The sequence below is a fragment of the Protopterus annectens genome, chromosome 2.part1, assembly GCF_019279795.1.
Source record: "Protopterus annectens isolate FY-2018-M chromosome 2.part1, PAN1.0, whole genome shotgun sequence".
In the NCBI taxonomy this organism is placed as follows: Eukaryota; Metazoa; Chordata; order Ceratodontiformes; family Protopteridae; genus Protopterus; species Protopterus annectens.
This window is the reverse complement of record NC_056729.1, coordinates 1,583,127,881-1,583,140,491: the sequence shown is the minus strand read 5'-3', so window position 1 is coordinate 1,583,140,491 and position 12,611 is coordinate 1,583,127,881.

Below are 12,611 nucleotides of genomic sequence, written 5' to 3'. Positions count from 1 at the left end.
ATAAGAACTCTAGTTGCAGGCAAGGTATGATAGGAATCATTGTTTCCAGGCTGTGACAATGTTGACTCCATAAACTTTTTAAGTACCACTGAAGTTTCCTCATATGCAGTCTTGCATATGGAATTAGAAGAATGCAGGAGGCCATGAACCCCAAGGCTTGCAGTATTTGTCTTGCAGATAGCAAGGTTTTTGTGGCCACCTGTTTGAAGTAAGTCACCAAATGAATTTGCTTTTCTGGCATAAGGAAAGCCATCTGGGCAGTTGTATTCAAGCTTGCACCCAGGAATGTAATTTTTTGAGAGGGTACCAGTTGTGATTTATTTTTGTTTATAGTGTACCCTAGACAAATTAGAACCCTTTTTACAAACGCCAGATGTTTTAGAAGAATGGCCTTGTTTTCTGCCTGAATTAGACAATCGTCCAGGTATGGATATATCTGAATATTTCTTTGCCTGCAAAATGCAATTACTGGAGCCAGGCACTTTGTAAATAACCTGGGCGCAGTAGATAAGCCAAAGTGCAGTGCAGAGAACTGATAATGCAAGTAGCCTGCTTTGAAGCGGATGTATCTTCTGTAAGATTCCCTGATTGGGATATGCAGGTAAGCCTCTTTTAAATTTAGAGTTGCCAACCAGGCATCTTTGCCTAGCATAGGAAGTAACTGGTGAAGAGTCAGCATCTTGAATTTTGGAATGTCCAGAAAGGTGTTTAGAGTAGTCAGGTCCAGAACTGGATGCCATGATTTGTCTTTTCTGGGTACCAGGAAAATTCTGGAATAGAAACCTTGTCCCTTTTCCTCTTCTGGTACTAGTTGAATTCCCCCCATGTTTAGGAGGGAAAGTACTTGTTTCTGAGACTCTGCCCACTGATTTGGGGGCAGGTCTGGCCATCCGTTTGGAGTTGGCAAAGTGTGGAAATGAAATCTGTATCCCTGGGACACTATTTTTAAAACCCATTTGTCCGGGGTTATAAGTTGTCAGTTTTTTGCATGAAGAGCCAGTTTTCCCCCAAAAGGGGCAGCTAAGAGGTAAGTACTTGGTAATTTTAAAGGAAAGTCATTGATACTGTTTACCATAGGGAGGTGTCTTGTTGTTTCCAGATTTGGAAGCGGAGGCACCCCATTGCTTAATTCTGAAAGTCCCTTAGGGCTGAAAACTGGTGCTTTTGGAATGTCTGGGTTTGGCTTGAGGGGCTCTGGAAGGAACTGGAAAGGACCAGTTTTTAGTAGGCTAGTGCCTACTAAATCTTGGAGGTTGTACTTGTAAGAAATCTTTCACAGTTTGCATAGATTTAGCTTTATCTTCCATATTTTTTAGAACTTTTTCAGCCTTATTGCCAAACAGACGTTCCTGCTGCAAAGGAGCATCCAACAATTTTGCTTTAACATGATCAGGCAGAGATTGCTCCTTAAGCCAAGCATGCCTTCTAAGCACAGACCCAGTAACAGCAGCCCTTCAGGAGGCCTCCAAAGAATCAAAACCACATTGCAAAGTATGTTTTCCAACTTGTTCAGCTGAATGCAATAAATCCTGTAAATCCTTATTTTCCACACAATCAGAAATCAACATCATTTTCTGTTTAAGCAGTCCCATGGTATGCTGTTGCTGTTTTAGCAAATGGAATTGACAGTTTAAAGCCCTGATTGCCAGGGTTGCAGAAGTATAAACCTTTTTACCCCAGCTATCCAGCGCCCTGGAGTCTCTATCAGAAGGGGTAGGATTTTTAGCAGTAGAAGCCTTAATGCCCTTGGGCCCCTGAGAAATGGTATCAGGGTCCGCAACAGGATTTTTGAAAAAGAATTTGTGGGAGTCAGGAACCCTGTAGTATCTGTCTGGCTTACAAGGGGCTGGAGGCAGGGAATCAGGAGTCATACTGGATTCTGAAAACACATCATCAACAATGTCTAGTACAGGAGGTATAGCCAAAGGCCTATGCTGAGGAAGAAGAAGGAAATCTCTAAGCCTCTTTTTGCATTCAGAAAAATCCTGACTTTCCCAGTGGAAATGCTCCCTTAAGGTATGTAAAGTTTCCCCAAAAGAAAAATCCTCAGGGGGAGAAGCAGAAGGAATGGAATCCTCTGCATCAGAGTCCCCATAAGTAGGTATGGACAAATCCTGTTCATTAGAAGAGTCAGAAGAAAAAGAGTCCTTTTCAGAAGATTCATAGTCAATTTCAGTCCTAGGCCACTTAGAAGGGGGGGGGGGGTTGACTACCCCTGATAAGAGTAATTAAATCTTCAGCCATTTTGATTATTTGTTTTTTAGGCATAGGGACCTGAACATGTGGCCTGGGCATCATTTTTTTAGACATAAATTGAGATTTTGACCTTAATATTGAAGGTGGTGTCAGTTTAATATACAAATCTGTAGGCCTGAATACACCATCAGAAGCCGGTGCCTGCACAGTGGCTCTGGACCCATCCAAGGTAGAGACATCCATGGGTTCCATAGGTGAAGCATCTCGTGGCATACCGGACTCCGAATGGGTCTCAGTAGAGGCCTGCGAATCAGAAGTAGCGGGTATCAGGGGCTGCAAAAATGCCTCATTGAGTACTGGCAATTGGCTTAGGAGAAGCGTTGTCGGCAGTTTTGGACCTCAACGTCCTGTCTCTGACTTTTTCTTTGCATTTTGTCGGTATTCCAGTAATTGGATGGTTAACCGATGACATTTCTGGATAATTAAACTGAGAACCGAAATATTTAGAAGCAAAAATGTACCGACGATGGATAGTGTGCTGATTAAATAAAGCAGAAAACCGACAGCAAGGTACGTCATGGTCAGGGCCTAGGCAAGGAATACAGTACAAATGGAAATCCTTATGAGGTATTTGCTTCCCACAAGTAATACAATTATTAACTTTTACTGATATCGGTAAGGAGCAAGAAAAAGTTTCCCCAACGGGTTACTTAGCTTTTAGTTGAAGACTTCGGTTCTGAAATTCGAAAATGAAAATTCCAGGAGTCAGCCAACCAGCATTTGCGAACTGCTTCTGCTTCGGGCACCGCATGGCAAGAAAGACTGATGTAATGGCATTGGCTGCATGTTTTATACCCCTGATGACCTGACATCATGGAAGAAGGGACAGCAACCGACGCAGGACCCAAGACTTTGTTAATCAGGCTGACTGAGGGCAACCTGCCAGCAGATTTCCCAAAGGTAATGACTGCAACAGTGAAACACGAAGAACATCCAGAACTTGTCAGAGATTTGGAATGCATTGCTAGGCTTAAAAAGGCCTCTTGTGGGTGTTAGTGTAGTAAAGACCTATGAACCTAGGTGAGTTAGACCCACATATAAATATATGACTTCCTCTCTCCACAGCTAACTTGCCTGATTCTCTGTTCTCTTTTTCTCAGTATTGTGATCATTTAACTTTTCAGTTTTCTTTCTGTCCCCTGATCTGCAGGACAATTACAACCCCCCCCAACAATGGCATCCCAGAAAGACATTCAAGAACCTGTAACAACAAAAAATATATAAGTTGACATTGTGCGTGTGCTTTCTTGCAGTGTTTGCTAGCTCTAAGACTGGGCAGTACCACGCATTCGTGGTTCTCCAGTGGCACAGTTTTATTGCTGGTGCTATTCTTGTCTTCTCAACAAACATGCCAAGCAGTCAGGTTTCACCGGGCACTCAGTCAGACTGTTCACTGCAGCCTTGTAAAAACTCATATAGCATTTTAATGCGCATGGTAATAACACCTGAAACGCATTTCTGAAGGAAATATTTCTAATGTTTTCTTAAGTGTGACAGTCAACCATTCAGATTTATGCACAATATCTTCACAGGTTGCATGCACTGAATCATGGGAAGTTCCCAAGAGAATCTTTTAGCACTGGATAAAGCAAAGCGGTGCAAGTTCTCACAGTTTTATAAATTTTCTTACGGTTACATGTGTTAAGAGCTTGCAGTAACAACTGAATCCGAGTAAATGTTAATGCCATAAAACATTTTAAGAGGAGTCAAATAAAATGTATACTTCACAGGATGCTTACTATAGTACAGATTTACTTTATTACTGTCAACACTAAAATGCTGACTTCAGTAATGTCACTGTAACAAAATGTCCCACATGTACAGTAAAATGTATCTAGTGAACATAGCTGGCTTTAGGCACAAGTGAACACTGCAGTCGCTGGAGGCCCCCAAACACAGCAAGGTACCTTATTTTGATATTTTGTCAGCATGTCTATCAAACCAACAGAAACTGGTAGAGCACTGCTAGTACATCAGTCTTGTGTACTTAATAAACCAGATGATTAATAATAACTATTACTTATAAAAAAAAGTCTTTCGGCATTTCCCAGTTAGGGGTCGCCACAGCGACTAATGATTGGCAGTGGATTTTTACGATTCCAAATTGCCAGCCCGATGCCCAACCTTCAAAGAAGGCACAACCATTCACGCACGCACCTACCTGCATGTCTTTAAACATCACTCGACCGTGGGGAGGACATGCAGACTCCACACAGAAGGCGCTCCAGCCGAGAATCGAATGGGAGAACCTCTCGCTATGAGGCTACAATGCTACTGCTGCACCACCGCAGCCAATAACTATTACTTATATTACTTATATTACCTTTAAAATTCAAAAATATCTCTGGTTATAGTAACATGTTTTATCAACTAACAGGTTTTATAATTTCACTAAATATTTTACCGCTAACATAAATCCTGTTGGTGGACATTGTCTCCACTAAAATTGACATCACTGCCAGCTTTAAACACTTGCAATACCTGTGATTGCAGGGGTGCCTTTAATTATCCTTGACTGTGTGGGGGCCCCACCAAAGCTGCTGATGGCAAGAAATGAAGAGGACACAATTGTATTCACTTTCCAATTATGCTTTTTAACTGAAACAGGGTTCTGATGTAACCCTTTTAGGATAAGCTTATAATCAGAGAATGAACATGAGCAAGGTACGCACTAGAGATCAGCAACCCAGAGTGACTGATCTCAGTGCAAACCTTGGATTTTAAGAAGAGCTGATGCTTCTGATCTTTAGGGATAGTTTTCTCTTTCAAGGAGTTTTATAACTACTGGTAGAACACCAGATACTATAACTTTCAACTTCTTTATCTCAAGACCTCTGGGCAAAGCCAAAACTAATAGCAGAGTAAAAAGCAAAGAACAACCCGTAGGTGAAACCACAGATACAAATTAGCTGAAACCAATCCTTAGCTCGAGCTGGACCAAATATAATTCCACCAAACACTTCTTGTAGGTTAAAAAGCTGATGTTTTATTCACATAATCCTCTAAAAAACGAACTCCTGGTTACAATGACAAACTCCTGGTTAAGCGCTTTCATCTGAGGAACTCAGATTTCATCAGAACCAACAATGAACATATTAACTTCTTTTTATATAGAAATTGGCGCCAAAAAAAACCTTATCTATGAAACTTTCTTAAAGGTACATATCTAAAATACTGTTTTGGACAAAAACTGCTACCTTATATACCTAGAAATGACAATCATTACTGCTTGTGCAAAAATGCATAATAAATTTAACTATAAAAAAGTATATAAAAACAATAAATCCAATAAATACATTTTTAAATACATTTTTAAATATATTATTATAAATTATTATTTAAATATATTAATTAATAAAAATATATCATTATTCCATGTTAAAATATAAAACCATGCATATGTATTAGGAAAAAATTGTGGGACTTTAATATAAAGTAGACACTGACAAATGGAACTTAAACAATAAAACCTTGACCAATAGAATAATAGTAACCCTATATAAAAAAATAATAATAAGGGCCTATCTATTCAACTTAAGCCCTATCCAGGCTTAAAAATGGCTTAATACTAATAAAATCATTTAGACCAGGTGCCGTGGTGGCATCACAATATATCTGCCACTCACTTTCTTTATATGCCAACCATGTTTTCCAATTACCACCATAGGTTGTTATTTCTACCTGGTCTATAATCATAAATCTAAAAGTGTGGTCGTCTCCCTTCTCCAAAATATGCTTGCTTAGAGCATTTTTTGTATCTTTCTTCTTAATTTTATAAAGATGTTCGTATATTCTAGTCTTAAATTTTCTCTCTGTCTTGCCTATGTAATAGGCAGGACAGAGAGTGCAGTGGGCCAGGTATACTACCCTCTGACTATTACAATTTCCAGCTATACTCTTACACCTTGTTCTCATCAAATTATCTAAAGTGACCACACTTTTATCATTAATACTTTTGCATTGCTTGCAAGAACCACATTTTTTCGTAACCTCTGTTTTCCTTTGTGTCCCCCCTGCCACCTTCACTTCCAAAAGTTTTTTCAGATTAAGTGCAGTTTTGTAGACACAAATGGGGTTCTTGTCAATATTTGCCAAATTAATGTCAGGTATATTCAATAATTCCCAATGTCTTTTTACAATTTCTTTTACCAAGTTGGAGAAAGGACTAAACAGAATAATGCAAACTGTTCTACTAGTATGGGAATTTTTCTTTTTACTTTCTAGTAAGACCTGGCCTAACAAGGGTGTATATTTCGTACCCCAATTTCCTTTAACATAATTGGCCACTTTTTCTACCATTCTCTTTGGATATTTTCTGTCCAAAAACATCCTTGAAATATTTTCTATTTCTCTTTCCATGGTCTCCCTAGAAGAACTCATCCTCACTGCCCGAATAAACTGGCCCTTAATCACATTTTTAAACACATGTTGTGGATGACAACTACTAAATTCTATATAATCATTTGAGAAGGTAGATTTTCTGTACACTTGTGAAATAAAACCATCTGGAGAGGTACTAATAAAGGTGTCTAAGTATGATATACCCACCTTGTCTACCTTGTATGTGAACTTTAAAAAATCAGTACTGGAATTGATATAGTCCACAAAAGCCATAATATCTTCTGGGGGCCCCTTCCAGATAATGAACAAATCATCCAAATACCTGGAATAGAGGGAAATATGTTTATAAAATTGACAAGGGAACAAAAATCTGTTTTCCCATTCTAGCATGACCAGGTTTGCGAATATGGGGGCACAAGATGCCCCCATAGCCACTCCCCTCGTCTGCCTGAAATGTTCTCCATCATGGAAGATATAATTGTGGTCAAGTATAAGCCCCATCATATCCAAAATCAGGCTGATTCTGTCCCAGCTCAACTCTGAATATTTTCTCAGACTATGTTCAAAAAATTCCAACCCTATGGAAGTAGGGATACATGAAAACAAATCTTTCACGTCTATAGTCAAGAATGTGAGATTGTTGGACCACACCTCAGGTGTAATTTTACTCAAAAATTCCCAAGAATCTTTTATCATATGGGGGACTTTGTTATATATGTGTTTGGTCCATTGGTCAATAGAAACTCCCATGTTATAAGTCTTTGAATGTGAACCAGAGATAATAGGTCTAAAGGGTGGGGTATCTATACATTTGTGTATCTTAGGAATTCCGAAAATTCTAGCAAGCCTTGGATACTCATTCCTCAAAAAATTATAATGTTGTTCAGATATACGATTGTCTAACAGATATTCTTCTAATATTAAATCAATTCTATGATGTCCAATATTTATCTGATTTATTGAAATTTCTTCGTAATTTTCTGAATTGAACAAAATCTCCTGAATTGCCTTGTTGTAATTTTCTGAGTCAAAAATGACAATACCCCCACCCTTGTCTGGTTTCATTAGTCTAATATTCTTATTGTTGACCACATATTTCAAACATTCTCTCTCCCCTCTAGTCAGATTGTCCTCAAAAGGTACATTAGATTTGTTTTTAGAAGTAATACTTTTGTTTAATCTGTAAATGTCTCTGCATACCATTTTTTCAAATATTCCTACTTGGGGGTGAGTGTTAGGTATATACGTACTCTTTTTCTTGAGTCTCTCTTCATTATTTATTGGTCGTAGTTCAGGGTCACTTCTAAATTGTATAGCCAAATTAATTCTCCTACAGAATAACTTAATTTCCTTAATAGTGTCAACTAACTTAAAATTGACAGATGGAATATACTTCATTCCTTTGCTGAATAAAGTAAAAAATTCGTTTGTAATGAAAAAATTAGTATAATTGTATACTTTAAAACCTGCAAAGGAAAGAACTGAAGGACCCTCATTATTTATAACTTCCATGTCTGAAATAAGTTGACCTTTTGGACTGTTGTTCTTCTCTCGGGCTACCATGTCACTTTCTGTATTACCCAATAGATCTTCAGTATGTGAATCAATCTTTAAAAGTGGAAGATACCAAGCTAAAGTTTCTTCTTTTTTATCTTTTTTAGTACCTTCCTTTTGCTCCTTTAATATTTCCTTTGATATTGTTTTGGTGCAGGGTGATGTCTCCCCCCTTGAAAATTTAAATTTTCTTCAAACCTCTCCATTCTATTATATACGTTCGTACCTAAAATTTCCTGTCCTTGATTAGATTTCCTACCTTCTAATGGACGTGGCCAGGTGTATACTTTGTGTTCCCTATACAAACAAATGTCCCTATCAATTTTCTTTAGTTTCCTACTGTACACAGATTTGGCTTTATTTTCAGCATGTAAAAATTGCTTTTGATATAGTTCTTGCCATTCGTGAAATCTATTATTATTCACTATGTCTTCATTCAAAGTTTCTACTTCATTAAGTAGGAGTGAAATTTTCCCATCGTTATACTTGATCAATTTCTTAATATAACTAAAACCAAACTCATCAAACATTTCATTAAAATCACCCTTAACTTCATCATCATACTTTAAACCAAGTGGTAGTTTAAAAAATCTAATCCCCTTTGGAACAATGCCTAAGGTTAGGCACTTCCCCAAATAAGCATTATCAATTTTTGCACATCTCAATAAAATAAGTTTTTTACCTAATGCAGTAATCATGTCTTTCATATATTCAGAGGGGTACACTTTTCTTTCCTTATTTATATTATTGTTAACCCCTTCTGCAAAATAATCACTTTCATCATTTAAAAAGTTAATTAAACAGTCATTAATAGCAGAATAAAGACTCAAAATCAAGAATGTGTTTTAAATATTAGTCTAATTCACTTAAAAAGTTAGTGGAATAACACATTTTGCATCAACATGCATTTTTAGAGAATAAGAAGTATGAAACTCTGATGTCTGGATTTATTGACGGTCTATAATTCTGAATGATTTACCAGCAAACTTTTTACATGGGACAGAGCAAAATTATGAGGCAAAATCAGCTACAGTCTGTGAAATCAGAGACAGTGACAGGCATGCAATACTCCTCAAAGTATCTACATTTTTGTGTGTGTGTGTGTGTGTGTGTGTGTGTGTGTGTGTGTGTGTGTGTGTGTGTGTGTGTGTGCGCATGTGTGTGTCTGTGTGTATGTCTGTGTGTCTTGCAGTGTAAGAGTAACAAACAGGCAATAACTGCTTTCTAGCACAAACATCATCAGCACTGCCATCATGCTTGTGTTGGGGGGGTAGTTGCAGTCTATTTAAAAGTAACAAGCTGGCTGAATTTTCTTTCACCTACCATCACAAACATAAACCTTACACATGATAGGTGGCTAATTTTGGTGGTTTGGCAGGAAGAGGCTGTATGAAAAAAAATTGTTCATTGCCACAGTGGTGCAGTGAGTAGCACTGCCATCTCACGGTGCTTTGCACTGGTTGAGTTCTTGGGTATGTGGATTTTGCATGCCCTTTGTGTGTGTGTGTGTGTGTGTGTGTGTGTGTGTGTGTGTGTGTGTGTGTGTGTGTGTGTGTGTGTGTGTGTGTGTGTGTAATGCCGACACACATACATTACACTTCTGTGTACCAGTAAAAAATACAGTTAACAAGTAGTTGTATTTCAAAGTTAGGCAAAAAATATATCACAAACCATTCAGACACTTAGATCTTCTAGGAGTCTGCTGGTCTCCCACAGCCCAAACTGTATAAATGGGTTTTGAAAGGGATTTGGTGGTAGCTCTGCCCTTAAACGCATCCAGTCTCAGACCAGTCCTGCTTAAGTATGTGTGTACTGGAGGTTGCTTTAGGTTATGTGTGGGAGTGGAAGTGGCAGGGGATTGTGTGGTCATTACTTCTTTATTTTTTATCAAAATAAAACTTTATAGATGTGCATAGTAGGTCATTATACTTTGTGTTTAGGCTAAGGACAGTGTGGTCATTGTTTCTTTTACTGTTCTCAGAGGTGTACAGAGAAGATTACTACAGCTTGTAGAGGTGTAATGTACAGTCTAGGAGAAACAAAGTGGAATATATTACTATAATCATTATTTCTCACTTTGCTCACAACCACACATCAGGCACTTATACAGGTGGCTGCCTTTTTGGGGGTAGAGTGAGGAGAGAGGAGGCCTGCTATGTGTGTGTGTGTGTGTGTGTGTGTGTGTGTGTGTGTGTGTGTGTATGTATACATTTATTTATTTCATTTATTTTATTTTACATTTGTTAACTGGGATAGTCCGACTGGATAGAGGTCCATTTTCAGCGGAGGCCCGGGGAGAAAAGCTGCACAGTTTATTTACAATAATTAAAAGCAGAGGGATAAACAAGCAAGCGTAGAACAAATGAACAAGTGAGATATTAAAGAAGGCATGTAACATATAAATCAGTGAAACATTAAAGGCACATACAGTAGTACTAACAAGTATATTTACAATTTATCTAGTGTCATCTGTTTGTCAAGTTAATAGGCTACAACCATTCCAATTATGTAATCCAAACATTAGGTAAAGGAAAAGAGGGACAAGCTAGGATTATGTATGTGATGCATGGACATATCCAGTTTTTAGTAAGATGAAGTTTGAGTAAGTGTTTGAAAGTTTGGGTGGAGGAAGCAGAAGTAATAGAAGTAGGGAGATTATTCCAGGCCTTTGCATGGTGTAGGAAAGTAGTGCTTTCCCTGCTGTGTTATTTGCCCTGATAATATTAAGGAGAGACTTGTTAGCAGACGGAAGAGGGCGAGAGGTAGAATAGTGAGATAGTAGATGAGTTAGGGCGGGAGTTTTTTCATGGTAGGTGAGGATGGTGAAAGCTATGAGAAGTTGTTGATAGGTAAGAAGTTGTGGAAGCTCTAGACATTGTAAGTCCCTTAGAGCCTGGCAATGATGAGTTCTGTAGGGAGAGTTGTTAGCAAACCTAGCAATGTTGTTATAGAATGCCTCAAGTTTGGTAAGATCTGTTTTTCTTGCCTGAGTTAGGATAGGTGCAGCATACATCAGACTGGATAGAAGGTGAGTTTGAGCGAGTGTAATTCTTGCCTTGTCTGTAAGGCATTTTTTATGCCTATAGAGAGTTCCCATTTTTTTGTTTACCGTTTTGACAGTTTGGGCTATATGGACATCAAAGAACAGGTTGTTATCTATTTCTACCCCTAGGAGTTTAGTATGGCTAGTTGGAGATATGACAGTGCCATTAGAAGAGTTGATGGTGAAGGAGAGGCGGGAAGTGTTTGGATTTATTAGGATAAAACAGAAGTAATTTGGTCTTGTTTGGGTTGAGAATAAGCTGAATGTTATTCATCCATTTTTCTATGGAGGTAAAGGTTCTTGGGTAAGCTTTTGTAAGGTGGTTAGGCATGGGGATGTGCAGATGAGTGTTGAGTCATCTGTGTACTGTATGAGTGAGGCTTGTTGGGTAGCATTAGCAAGGTTGTTTGTAAAGATAGAGAAAAGAAGTGGAACCAGGATTGAGCCCTGTGGAACACCAATAGTTGTTGGAAGTTGTGGTAATAGAACTACTTGCCATAGAACTGATTGTTGTCTGTTGGATAGGTAGTTTGTTAACCAGTCTATAGTGGCAGGAGCAAATGATAGGGTAGCCAGAGAATTTAAGAGTAATTGGTGTGAGACCATATCAAATGCTTTTGATAGGTCCAGAAATGTGGCAGAAACAAAGTTATTATCATTTCTGTACTGGTTGACCTGATGTGTAAAAGAGAGGAGAACAGTGGTTGTACTATGGTGAGGACAAAAGCCATGTTGTGTGGGGAAGAGAAGGTTATTAGTAGTAAGGAATTGCATGGCTTGTGTGTGAATACATTTCTCAAGAAGTTTAGAAAGGGGAGACAAGACGGCTATGGGGCAGTAGTTGGAGAAGTCATATGAGTTTCCTCCTTTGTGGAGGGGTATGATAGGAGAAACTTTCCAGAGCTGAGGAATATAGGATTCCTGAATTGAACGGTTAAGTATGGAAATGGGTAGGATAAGGATTCTGTGGCTATTTTTAGGAGGTTTTCAGGTATGTTATCAGCTTGAGGGTAGTTGGCTTGAGTTTTAGGAGGAGCTTTTTAATGGTGGAAGTGAGAATGCTTGAGAGAGTAAAGGAGGGTATATTTATTGGGTTTTGTGATTGGGTCAGTGAGGAGTTATTTGAGAATAGTTTTTTAGATAGTGACTGTATGGAGTCTATAAAGTGATGGTTAAATTGGGATGCTATGTCAGAGTTGCTATCGGGGGGTAGGAGAGGGTGTGGTTGTTTTACCAGGTTTTAAGAGGGAGTTGATGGCTTGCCAGAATTTTGGGGGGTGATTTGAGTGCTTCTTTTGTAGTCCTAGGTAATAGTTCTGCTTGTCTAAATTTGTTTGTTTTTTGGCTTGATTCCTGAGTTGTTGGTATCTTTGCCTATTTTGGGGAGAATTGTCTTTTTTCCATTGTTTCCAGGCTT